Consider the following 13,350-nt stretch of genomic DNA (forward strand, 5'->3'; position numbering starts at 1 on the left):
TCCTTTGCGAGAAATTTCCTCTACTATCCCAGTCTTTCCTGCTCTTTTTGAAAACTAGGTCATCCTCAGCTCTTGCATCATTCACTTAATCCTCCTCTGGCCTTTTTCTTTATAACAAAGAATCTTTGGCAGAAATGGACAAAGATACCACTCTCCCTCATTTTGCTGCTATTGGCATACTCGCCTGCCTTTCTTCACTCCATTTTTACCTCCTTAATTTACCCACGTCACACCAGTTGCCTTTACATTGCTGCATTCTACTGCCCATTCTTCACTCACTTGCCTCTCTTCTCTTTCCCTGCCCTCCCTCACTCTTCATTTCTCCCTGAATCTTTAGACCTCCATTATTACCCATTCTCCTTACACTCCTGAACCCCCTGCTCACCACCCACAATCCTCTTCACTCTGCATTTCCAGTCACTCTTCTGCCTTATTAACTATTGCCCCATTGTCCTGCCCTTGTTCATTATCTATACCCTTTAACCCTCACCTGGATCCGTTCAATCACTATCTCCTGCCTTCCCTCACTCTCAATCTCTACCTCAGGCTTCTACCCTCCTTCATTAGCCACTCTCCTCTCCAATCAATGTTCATGTTACCTGCCCCTGCTCTACTTTTCCCCCCCTCACTATCCTGCCCTTATTTCCTCTCCATTCCCATGCACTGCCCTGCAGCATGGCCATGTTGATATGGAGGTGATGGGTTGGAGTTAAGGGGTCTTTGAAATGCCACAAGCGGCACCCACAAGAAATGTAATCCCTGGTATGTGTTGAGATTAAAAGGTGAATGGCATTAAGTTTATGTTCAATGACATTTCAAGCATTGGTGGTAAGAACAGTGGGGACATGCACAAAATGTTCCACCTGTTGTAGGAATTATCCTGATATCACCTCCTGCAATGCCCCCTCCCATTGCCCATTGCCTTGAACCCTATAATTTCCATAATTGTGTGATGAATCTGATGGTATCACTCCTTTCCCAGCGATGAACTGCTCCCATGTGGCCAGGGGACGGCAGCTGCTTCATGATGCTGACCGTGAGGGCAGCTATATGATTGAGGATCACATGGGGGGGAAACAACCTCTGGGAGAACGTGTTGGTATCAGAGGGTGAGACATGGTATCCCCCTTTCCCTTGCAGGATAAACCTCCCATTTACAAAATACTAATGGCCCATTGTAAATCCTCCCCCGCTCCCGCCATGGCGAGTAGTGAAACCTTTTTGTTACAACCTACAGAGGAACTCTCAAACACGGACTTGCTTTGCAAACCTGCTAAATTCATCTGTCATAACTACACATACCAATCCTCCAGGACTGATTTACCATTAAACCCCGTTATGGACAGTCATCCAACCTTTCCATGCAAGTTGCCAAAAAGGGACTACTGTTCCCATAAACACCTCAACACTGCGATGAAGAAGTGAAGTGGAGGAATGCAGAGCAAGAGAAGCCCCGAGCACTGGCAATGCTCTAGTTGCTGTAAGCCACCCGTGCCTGGGACATTTAAATCAGGACCAATGAGAAACTCACAGCGATTGCTGGTGGGTTCAGGCTGGTCCTCTCTGTGCGATCGACAAGCTGGAAGGTGGTTGGTGGAGCCAACCTGCCCAGAAGCAGAAGGCTGTGTGAGAAAGCAACACACCGTTGGAATGCCAGAAGCCAGTGCAGGGCTCCTGGGCTTTCGCCGGTGGTGGAAAGCAGATGTTTTAATTACAGGGAGCCATGGAAAGCAGGGATGCAGAAATCGGTCTCGGGGAGGAGAGCACACAATGGCTGTTACCGGCAGTCTGCGAAAGGAACAAGGAGCACAATGAAGAGCCGGCGAGTCCACGCTGTGACAAGGGAACACCAGGGTGTATTGGCAACCACAGGAAGGAAGATGAGTGGGCACCACTTGATTATACGTCCACGTGTTTCAAATATTTGAGATTCTTAGACAAAGCAATACGTTTGTTCCAATAATTTGTGTCTAAATATTCAGAAGGGAGCTGGCTGAGACGAATTTGGAGACACCCAAACTCAAAATACATGTGAGGCAGAAGACCAAGTGAAATACAGGGTCACGCAGCCACTCTCCAAAGGACCCGATCCGGGTGTATGAGTAGTCCAAAACTTCTTTGAAAAAATATATACTTCAAAGTAAACAAAAAATTATCTTTTGATTGAAAAAATAACAACAATATTTAGATTCAATTGTTTTTCAAGATGGTTTTATCCACAAGAATTCTATCAGAAAAATAAGTCTCATACAAAAATGAGAGATCACTAATGCTTTCTTAGTGAGGAAGAAATCGCCACATTCGCTTTTTCAATCAGACCAACAAATTGCCAATGCATTTCCGAATTCAATTTCCTTCATCAGGGCAGGTGTACAGGTCATGTATATGGGTATATAAATTTAACAATAATAAAGAAGACAGTTCATCATGGTACAAAAACCATCACACAATAGTGCAAAAAAACACATGTTATAATATCAATTACATACCATTCAGTCGAAGTCGCAGAAGAGGGTGCAGAAGTAAGTGAATAGGGTAGAAAAATAGAAGAAAAGAGAACAATAAGGCTCTGTATGATATCCATGGAGAATAGTAAAATGAATGCAGAAAGCATTTTACCTGAGTATGTGAACTTGAATACACAGAGTGTGGCGTGGTACATGTAAAACATGTAAATATCAGAAGCTGCCTGACGTGAATCAGCGCAGAAATCCAGCCGTCAGAAGATTGGCTGCAATCAAAAAGTATACGAGTTTGAGGGCCGGTGAAGTCCGTGATTGAAAACAGAATTACAACATTAACCGCGCTTACAGTGTGCAACTCGGGGGACAGGAGTTTTCCTCTTGCTGTCTCGCGTTCGACTGTGGCTTTCGCATCGAAGCGTTGCCGAGGCAACGCTTCCATTTATTACCACGTGACCGCAAAGCTGCCCAGATGGGCGCGCGGTCACAACTGCAAGGCTGCTATGGAGCCAGTAAACTGATGCTGAGAGGATTCAGCCATTTACCTGATCGAATAGATGTAAATGGGAAATAATGGAGTGTAAAAAGGAGAAAAGTAGAGAAAGTAAAAAAATGGAAACAGAGGAAATACTCAGTTGTGGATAATGTAAGCCACATCATGAATGGGAAAAAAGAAAGTGTCATGCAAATGCTAACATTAAGGGCAGTAAAGAACCAAGCCCAAAATACATGATAGTATGAATGAAATGTTCCTACTGTCGCTGGTGACGTCAAAATGGCGGCACCAGGAACAAAGATCACATAGGTGTTACTGGAAATTATGTACAATCACATGGTCCTGATGTTGAACTCATCCATCAACATCAGCAACCCGTTGTGTGTGGTGTCGTCAAAAGACGGCACCAAGGATATGCAACAGTATCAAATACACGTGATCAGTATTGCTTAAATTGAGTTTTCACATTAGCATTTTTAAGACCACTGTTGTATGAGGTGACGTCCGAAGGCGGCACCTTGGGTCCTAGACGCAGTGTCCAGGAAAAACAACAGGATGGCTTAAGGGTCCACAGTCATTTGGTATACAGGATGGCATACACAAGGTAATACTGATAGTTGGAAACATATTAAACAAAGCAGTATAAATTATAAGAAACACTGGATTGGCCCACATAGAATTTCCCATAAGAATGGCCAAAACTAGATGGAACGACCACCGGTCCTGCATCCGGAATGCTAACATCAACTCGGCTGTAGCACGCCACTGGGTTGAGAATGGACACAACCTGACTCAGATAAGGTTTGTTATTTTGGAAGTGCTTACAAGAAACAGTCCGCACGAGGACCTGAACCAGCGGTTGAACCGCAGAGAGACCTTCTGGATCGATGGACTTTGTAGTTTGACTCCCAATGCAATCAACAAAGAGATCAATTATCACTGTTTTCTCATCAGTGTGCTTATTCGTTTCTTACCTATGCTTCACTCAAAAGGAATCCACATCCTTTTACTTAAAGCAATACTGTGGCATGCTGCAATGCCAGCTTCTCCTCTCCTTATCAGGAGTTAGGACAGGGGTGATAAAAAGTTAATTGGTACAAGTGGGCTGCAGAGGTTTTCTTTAAGCAAATGGTAGAGTCCTCTGGCACAAACGATTGTTTGCCCAGTTAATTACTTGTCCAATTGTGCCAATAAGCATTATAAATGCCCTCTGATACAAGGACATTTCCTGATACCGTCTATCATTCCCATCTGTGGATGAATGCCAGTATGAATTCAGTGTTGCCTGTTGATTACAGATATAAAATGCTCAAGTGCCTTAAACATTGGTGCACTGTGCGCACAGGTGGAAGGCATTACACTACATTTTCCAGAAGGCCTGTGAAAGCCTTCTCAGGAGGCGGGTTATGTTTTGGGGCAATTATTACCACTGTATAATGTGCTTAATACTAATATGTGGTTTCTAAGCAGGGGATGGGTATTTAAACCTGTGTTGCGCTGCGTTGTCTTGCTTCGAAGACAAACTTGTTGACTCTGAGCTATCCTTCCTCCTTAAATGTAATAAAGGTGGCAGGCATTCAAACTCAATGGCTCAGCCAGTTCTTTCCCTGCTCCTTACTTTTCCAGTTTGTACCAATATGGTAAATAATATTAAAACACTCATATGGGCATCTTACAAGTTGCTGCTTGAGTCGGCCCTATATCGAGCTCTGCTCTACCAGGTTCCATAAAAGAGTTGGGAGTGAAATAATGAATCCCAAAAGAACATTCAAAAGGCATTTATTTCCTTACACTTTACACAATATCACATGGCAGTCATTTGTTTTTCTGCCCGGTGTGATTCCTGCCGAGTCATCACTAAACCCCAGTCTAAAGTCTCCTCCCAAGTGACCAGGGGAAGGCACCCGCTACATGATCCTAACCCTGGGGGTGGTATAAAGCGTGAGGATCACATGGTAAGAGACAGCTGTCAGGGGAAGTGGTGACTACCGTGGGAGAGACGCAGTATTCTTATTCCCCTAAAGATGAAATTCCCATAATCCCCAAATACCTATTGACATGCTGCCAGTGTAAAACTACCCAAAGAACAGGCTATGAAAAGTCAGCTAATCAGAATAAGATGTATACTTTGGGGGTGTAGGAATTAAATGTGACATCCTCTAATTTTCATGATCCTGTCTTAAATAGAGATCCTAACCTGAAAGGTAAAACACAAACTTTTTACACAACCCCTCCTAACTAAAACTCCCATTTCACAAAGCAAACCAAACTACTTAACTATCAAAACCCCAAAACCACTATGGACTTCAGGATCCATAATGCTCTTGGTACTGGGACGAGGAAGAGATGCTCAGAGTTAGTAACGATAAAGCATTCCATTGAGCAGAATGAGTGGCCTATTTGTTACAGATCTAAACACCTAAGCAGGACATTTAAACATACAAATGAGTTGCAGCCGGGAGAGGATGCTGGAGGATTAGCAGAGGCAGACCAGAGTGCTGGGTTCGCCACAGAAGCAGAATGGAGAAGGCCAGCTGATGTGAGTCGTGGGGACCTGCGACTTTGCAGAGTAAGTGCAGTGGGAAGCTGCGTCGGGACGAGAAGCCCAGCTAAGAGGGAGACGTGCTCCCAACTCGATGTGATTCATTTAGATGTGCATGTGAGTGTGGAGGATCAACGGAGCCGTTAGACCCCTGGGAAGCAGCCGTGAAGACAACTGAAGATATGCGGGAGACGGCAACGGAACAAACAGGACAGAAGGTCAGCGAGGGGAACGGAGACGCCAAGGAAGACCAGGGAGTGTGCCTGACACTAAAGGTGGCCACAGGCACTCCAGAAGGTATGTTTAACAAATTTTTAGTGTCAAACAAATAAATTAGTAAAAAGGTGGTAAAGGCACAATTGCCCTTATATGGAAAACCAATTGGGGGAAACCTGTAACCTGCATTGCCAAGAGGCCATCAAGGAGTAATACAGAAGTGGCAGGGGTGCGACTCCCCTTATATGGGATACCAATTGGGGAAGACCTGCATCCCAAATTTCCAAGAGTCAAGAGACTTTGAAAAGAGATCGCCATTGTTCAACCCTCCTCACATAGGATACTGGTGTGGAGAATTGTGGAACTATTGTCACTAAGCATAATTACAGTTGTAGGAGTTTTTAAATCCTGGCAGGCGAGTAAACCAGGAGAGGGATCAATAATAATAGTTAGTCCTGCAAGGCGAGTGGACCAGGAAAGATGCTTTGAAGCAGTACAATTGTGGCAAGGAGAGTAGCCTTATCAGAAGTAGTTGCTTTACTATCCTGACAACAATATTCCATTTAAAGAAGTAGAATATGCTGATAATTGCTTTACAGCCTATGCAAAAGAATTGTTTTGGTTTATGAGCTTGTGTTTTGTAAGAGACATTTGCTTTGCCAAGAAGAATATTGAGAAAGACGTCAATTGCTTTGATTTGTGGAACAAGTGTTTATGAAGGAGACATTTTCTTTAACCCGCTGAAGGTCATATTTGAAGGTAAAGATCTTTTGTGTTGAACTTAACAGAACTTGGTTAAAAACAGAACTTCGAGGGTATTCCTGCATTGGTCCAGGGGGAGGGAATCCAACACTGGTTCCAAGGAGTTATTTCAAAACCTTATAACCTTGAACGTTTACACTACTGTGTTGAATTGAAGACAGACTGGCTAAATATTCCTCATGTTATTTTGTTCTATGTATTAGTGTGATGGTCGGAGACTTTGGACACTAGGTCATCTTTCTTTAGTTTAGTGTGCTAGGTAAGGAAATCCTCATTAGGATAGAGAAAGAGAGGCATTTATCTCACCCTTTTTTCATTTAATAAATGGCAACATTCAGAAAATGTTACTATTGTGTTCATCTTGCATTTCTGACCCCTCACATTGGCTACAGAACACCTGGTGTCTTTGCTGTTAGTGAAGAGCCGAAAGTATGTATGACTTCAGAGGCCTATGATTTTTCACATGTTCTTTGTAGTTTAAGTTCCTGGGGGATTTCAGTCCTGCCTCACCTTTTAGTAGTTTCCATGGTCTAGCAGATCTTAGATTAAACATTCTTTTTTCCCCAGTTGTCAGTGGGAGTATGGAAGGTTTATACTCTGATTCTGGTCTACTTGAGATCGCCAATCAGTTTCCTTTGGTAAGAGATTTTTATCCTCCATATCATGGTTTCGGTCACTACTGTTCTTATTTTTTTTATCATGATCTTGGCCGCAAAACATGTGGAGCCTCACATATTCATGACCAAGAAGCGGCTCTTCTAGACAGATGAACTGACGAGGTATGGGTGTATTTCTAGCATTCGATGTTCTCATGTGTCCAAATTGAGTCTTTCAGCCTTTAATTCTCAGTGGTGATTTCATTGAGGAATAATAGATGGCTCCCTGGAGGGCTTGTCGGGAAAGGGGGGGGGGCTGCAGGTGTTCCTTATTCTTGGATAGGTCAGCTTTCTACTACATTAGTGGTATATCATTGCTTTTGCTGCCAGCTTTTCAGAATAAGATCAGCTTCCCCCACCCTCATGGGGCTCTGCACAGAAAATAGTATTCCTAAGGTTTTTGTTGTAAATAGTTTCAGCCTTCCCTTCCAATATAATGCAGGCTAGTCCCATTTTTGGCATTTCAGAAAATTGCACTCAAATCTGCATTGATATTTACTTGCTTGGCACCTCAAGCTTATGGGTTGTAGGTCATCTTTGGGTACTGTCATTCCTGGTCAACCATAAGACTGGCTGTGATGCTGGAAATGCATTGGAGGGACTGGACCTCCTTGTCCTGTAGCCCTTTTATCATGTGTGTTCTGTGTTATTTTCGGCACGGGAGTCCATGTGGGGGTCCTGGCAGTGCAGCTCTTCCTCTTTTGGGTTTGGTGAACAGACCCTTGGAATACCCTTATGGCACCCATGGGTGGGGTTACAACCATGTACCCCTACTGTATGTTTTGGGCACGTGTGTGGCCCACAGAGCAGGGTATGAGCTGATGGCAGCTTCATGCTGAATCTGACGGTGCTCTGAGTATCCCCCATTGGCCTCTTGATTTCTATTGCCTGTTACCTTGTTTTCCCAAAGTACTGTGAAGCCCTGACTCTGTCCCTTCCCCTGACTGGCTGTTGGGTGGAAGTCCCATAGATGGTATTGTGGGGAAGTCCCGGCCAGATTGGATGCAGCCTTCCCAATGACTGTATCTTGTGGGCACGCTCATGCGGTGGGACCTAGGTGAATGGAGTGTGTGATGAATACACCTTTCCTGTTATGGGTGTCTAGTTTCTGGTGTGTGACACAATGACTGAGGCAGCCCTGCCTGAAACTGGTATGAATGCTGGGTGCCTGTCCCAATCCACATTCCTTGTTGTGAGTGTCTGGATGGTGAAGACTGGCCTGAATTCACTGTGAGCCTGATTGGCTGGCTGCCTGCATGAATGCCCTTCTGAGTGATTAGCTGCCCGAGTGTGACCCAGCAGAGTGAATGAGAGACTGAATAGTATATCTCACTGATGGAAATTGATGGAAATCCTTCAGAAGCTGAAGTCGAAACTTGATGCTTACCTTGAAGCCCAGATAGAAGGCGGCTTTGCTGCTGCTTTCCTTCACCGCAATCCGAAAGCTGTTGTGTCTCCAAGAACTGATCCAAGAGAAGGCCTGGCTAGGAGACTCTTCCCGAGCTATGAGGGAACATTGTGCACCAGCTAACCTTCACCAAGGCTCCCTGGAAGTCAGTCATCGAAAGGCTGCCGACTGAAGACTGGGACCGCCGAGGAATCTGAAGCAAAGCACCTGGACATTGAAGTCCATCACCATTGACGACCATCATCGCAGACTGGAGCCACAACGCTCCATTGCCTAAGACATTTGATTCAAGGATTACCTTGCTCATCACCGTCGACCACTTTGTCCCGTCCGAGAAAGTCAAGGTCACCAACGAACCGAGGAGAATCCGCCAGTGAGTTTCCCGCCACCCAAGGTCCTCAAAGATGCAGATTAAGATCCGAAAGCCAGTCGTGGTCGAACCCCTATCGCTGACGCCAAACGCTGATGACCCAACACCCTTGCTGGACCTACGTTCTTCATTGACTCTTTGCGGCAATGAACTATCATCGTTGAGGTGTACTGCACGCCTAATCTTCGCAGGACATGCACGACCGATTGTCGACGAGCACGGCAAGGACCAAAGCTGCTGCCTCGACGCCATTGTTCACCTTTTCTTCGAGGAATCTCGACGATCCGTGGCTCGTGCCTTTTTAAAGGGAGTTCACTCAAGAAGGATCCATCGACGACCCATCCCCGAATCTGCTGTACCACGTACATTAGGGTAGTAGAACATTTGTAGAAGGTAATAAGACTCTGCTAAACAATATATGGACTGGGTTTGTCAATCCTTTTTTTTTTTTAACAGGTCACCTAGGTGAGGGTTGGTGGCTCCTCCCACAGAACTGTGTCTTTGGTAAAGGCCCAGTATTCTGCCATTTGTTTAACCAACTTGTTTTCCTCCCAAGTCTATGGTTGCTACTCTTTGCTATTGATTTGTATGCCATTTGAAACTGTCGTGCATTTTAATGGAGTCCAAGAGTAATTGTGGTACCAGATAGAAACTGTACATTTATCATTATAGTATTGCCTGAGCACAAAGTGTGTTACTGTATGTGTATATAACTTACCGTATTTATATAAAGAACTGTGTTATCACTAACAGTGTGTGGACATTCCTTTGTGGGGTTTGGGGACTACACTGTACTTCAGAACCAGCCTGCCTCACGTCCTGAGAGCTTAATCCTTGATTGCTCGCCCATGTTTACCAAATAGAGAATCTTGGATGGGGTGCTCTGTGCTTCTACTCTGCCATGTAGAGGGCAGGAGTACAGATACTCCCCCTACAGTTTTTACACTGGCTACTCAACAAGATAGATCAGTGGGTAGAGCATAACGTTATGTTGTGGGTTTAGCTCATGTTACAGAGTCCTTGCTCCATGAAGTTGAGCTGCACTCTGAGCTACAGTAGGGATGGATCCAGTATCGTGAGGGCGTCAGTAATGTGGGACTCATGACCATTAAGTTTCCTCAAAATTCAACATTTTATTTTACACAAAATTATAAAAGAAACCCTAACTACACCTACTCTATCAAAGGATTCCCTACCTATTCTAGGATCTAAGGGAAAACCTCCTAGCATTCACAAAACTAACCCTCACTCTAAACAACAAACATTCAATGCAACATGAAAACAACAACAAAAAAGGTTACCAAATAGCCAGTGTCTTGGATGACTTCTAATGGTCCTGGGTGGATTGTGCTCCCCCAGGAATGTCCCAAAGGCAGTTTCCTCCAAGGAAAAAGTCTTAAAGTCTTGAAAAGTTCCAAAGAAACAAAAGTTCACACAAATAAAAGTCCACTAGTAACCGTTCCTTGTTTGCTTGATGAAAAGTTTCTCCTTCCCAGTTCCACAGAGAAAATAACGGCACAAATGGGGATGACTTCCTTCCAGGAAAGAATAGTTAAAAGTTGAAGACAAAAGTACCACTTCTGTTTACATCAACTCATCTGCTTTCAACTTCTGTGGTGTCTTTTGTACAGTTGCTCAGGATGCTTCTGCTTAAGGTTTGCTCTTTCAGCAACCTCTTTGTACTATTAGTACTGTGCGAGCAGGTACCCTTGCCCCACAGAAGACTTTTGCTTCTACTATTTTGAATTGATAAAGTTCTGACAAGCAATGTTGACTGTCGCAGTTCTAAGGATACTACTCCAACTTCCAATGTTAGGAAAGGGCAGCATCTTTGCCATTCCTCCTGTCTTGCAGCAACCACGAAATCTGCCTCTAGCTTCCGGGCTAGTTCTCCTCCATTCAGTCAGTCTCAGACAAGCAGATTAAAATAACCTCTTTTTAGCTAGCAACCAGGTCGCTTCCCCAGCTTCATGTACACCTTTTCTCTAATGGTTACACCAAAACTGCTGTCCTACTCGTATAGCTTGGGCAACCTTGTCACCTTAATATTAGAAGACTCTCAGATAACAATAACAAACAGTTCCAGAATAATGGTGTATAGTTCATAAATGAACAAGATTCACTTCAACAAAGTTCAATCTATGGGCTTGGGTAATGCTTGTTCTTTGATTCAGCTTCTGCTATGACTTCTACTGTTAGTGTTCGATATGTTACAAGATGTGGGGTTTTCTCTATGGAAATGAAATTGGGCACACACAATTTCATTTTAGTCTTGAACTGCCACTTTAAAGATGCACGTTCCCACATTTTCCGGTCAGCTTTTAGCCTCCAAGGTGTCGGGAAACACTGTTGCATGAGTGGCCTCTTTTACCTATGCTTGTAACATTTTAGGAAAGTCCGTTCTACTTCAATAACGTAACAAGCAGAATTTATCCTCCTTTAAAAGGAGCCACGTGACTGCTCGGCAACAAGTTACTACCAATAATGAGGAAAAGATACATTTTTACTACACACGGGTACTTCAGCTTATTAACAATAGCGTGTGTTACATTTCCCTTATTAGAAAGACTTCGCAATTCTAAGAAATAATACTAATCATTTAGATGTATACACAAGTGCAAATAAAGTTGGTTACAGTTACCAGCAAGGTATTTGTTCATTTGGAGTCCGGACCTTCCTTTTTCCGACTCCACAATTATGGCAACTCCTTTCCAGCTTGGTTTCTTATCCTGCTACTGCTACGGGCACTCTTGGAATCCACACCCCTATGCTACACAGGTTGTCTCCGATCCAGCCTCATTAAGGGAGAGCCTTACACTCTCCAGTTTCCCTTGGCTTGCTTTTGCACACAGGCCTTGGGAGAATGCACAACTTCTGTTCTGAATTCACTGCAACTAGGCGCACCTGGAACGACTGACCATTTCTTCTGGTCTCTTTCAATGCTCTCACAGCCAAATAGGGTCTGTGAGCACAGGATCAGCTCAGAGCCTGCAAGTTAAATCTGCCCTTCCTCTGCTCCAGTGTCCCTTCTGTGGTCAGACTGCCTTGTGAACGGCCAGCCTCATGCTCCACTTCTTCTGCTTCTGCTGACTTTCCAGCTCCTGCTCCAGCTTCTTCTACTGCTCCTCCCTGCTGCAGCTTTTTAGCCTTCAGGTGGGCCAATTGGTTTCAGGTACTGGCCCTTAGGAGTAACTGCCTGACCCTGCCACAAGCTACTAACCTTGCCTGTCTGACCTTGACTTCTGCATGCCTTTTCAGCTGTCTTCTTCACAGTCCCTGTGTCAGTAACACAACCCATATGCCCGCAGGGTCTGGACAAAGGACCTGCCAGAGTCACCCCTTAAGCGGTAACCCTGCATAGAGCCTTAAACCACTCTACAAAACCAGGTTATGGTATTCTTTGCTTCAGTGCAAAGCACAGTTTTGGCATGCTACCAGTTACCATGTCAGCAATGGCAGCTACTCTCCGCACGTCACCATGCAGGAAGAAGACTCGCATCTCCTGCACACGTAATACCAGGACACGTGACACCAGGAGAATAAAGCCTGCCCCGTGGGACAGCCACAGATTGAAGTATTCACGACTTCTGCTTTCTGTTTTCTTCTGCTGTGTTTTTGTATCTTGGACTTCTGCTACATTCCTCGGATTGCTTTGTCTTAGCCCTTGTTTCGATGCGTTGGCTCCTACCTCCTTGTGACCACTCTGCCTGGATACTATCTGCCTTGCATCACACGTTTCAATCTCTGCTGTTGCCCGCAAGTTGCCAGACACTCCTCCATAAACGGACTGCCTATTCCATATGCTCTAAACCCAACTTCTGTTTGTGCGTCACCAACTACATATGGACTACGGATCCCACACATCCTGCCTCCCAGCTCAGAACAACACGTGAGAGAAACCACATAATTACTAAAGATTGCATTTGGGGATTGTTCCCCTATAGGTGTCCTTGTGCCGTCGGGGTATGGTTTCTGGATTCTGGACAACTGTGTTTCAAGAACTTATCCAGGCATCCACGTGCCTGTGGGACTGAACTTGATCATATATGCACTTTGGACTTTAGTGTTCCTCACGATCATTTTCTGGTAAGACCAGTTTCTCCTTCTTTCTTTGTTTTCGAGCACTGCCTCCTTGCCCAATGCAGTTAAGGGTTTGTTCTTGTGCTTTGGTCTTTTAGGTGACTAACGCATCAAGATTAATTTGGGGACTCGTATAATCCATTAAACACCTACCGGTACTCAGCCTGACCATCAGGTTGATTCTCTTCCATAGAGAAGGCTGGGTTATCCATTTCAGTCCAGTGGTATTGATTATGCCTTTCTTGTTTTCCCAGCCGGCATTCCATGGGTGTGTGTGTCTCCTCTTCCAACCATTAGATCCTTCTGTCTGTTAACATAACACAGCAGAGGGTTACAATAGTGGGAAAAATTCTTCAGT

The 13,350-nt window shown here is 44.6% G+C and overlaps 1 protein-coding gene across 1 annotated transcript in view; it reads left to right on the plus strand.

Moving 5' to 3' along the window:
• The window catches only part of SMTNL2 (smoothelin like 2), a 984,551-nt gene that overhangs the window by 347,297 nt on the left and 623,904 nt on the right, over positions 1–13,350 (plus strand). The window lies entirely within an intron of this gene.

The sequence above is a fragment of the Ambystoma mexicanum genome, chromosome 9, assembly GCF_040938575.1.
Source record: "Ambystoma mexicanum isolate Mex_15411 chromosome 9, UKY_AmexF1_1, whole genome shotgun sequence".
Taxonomy (NCBI): domain Eukaryota; kingdom Metazoa; phylum Chordata; class Amphibia; order Caudata; family Ambystomatidae; genus Ambystoma; species Ambystoma mexicanum.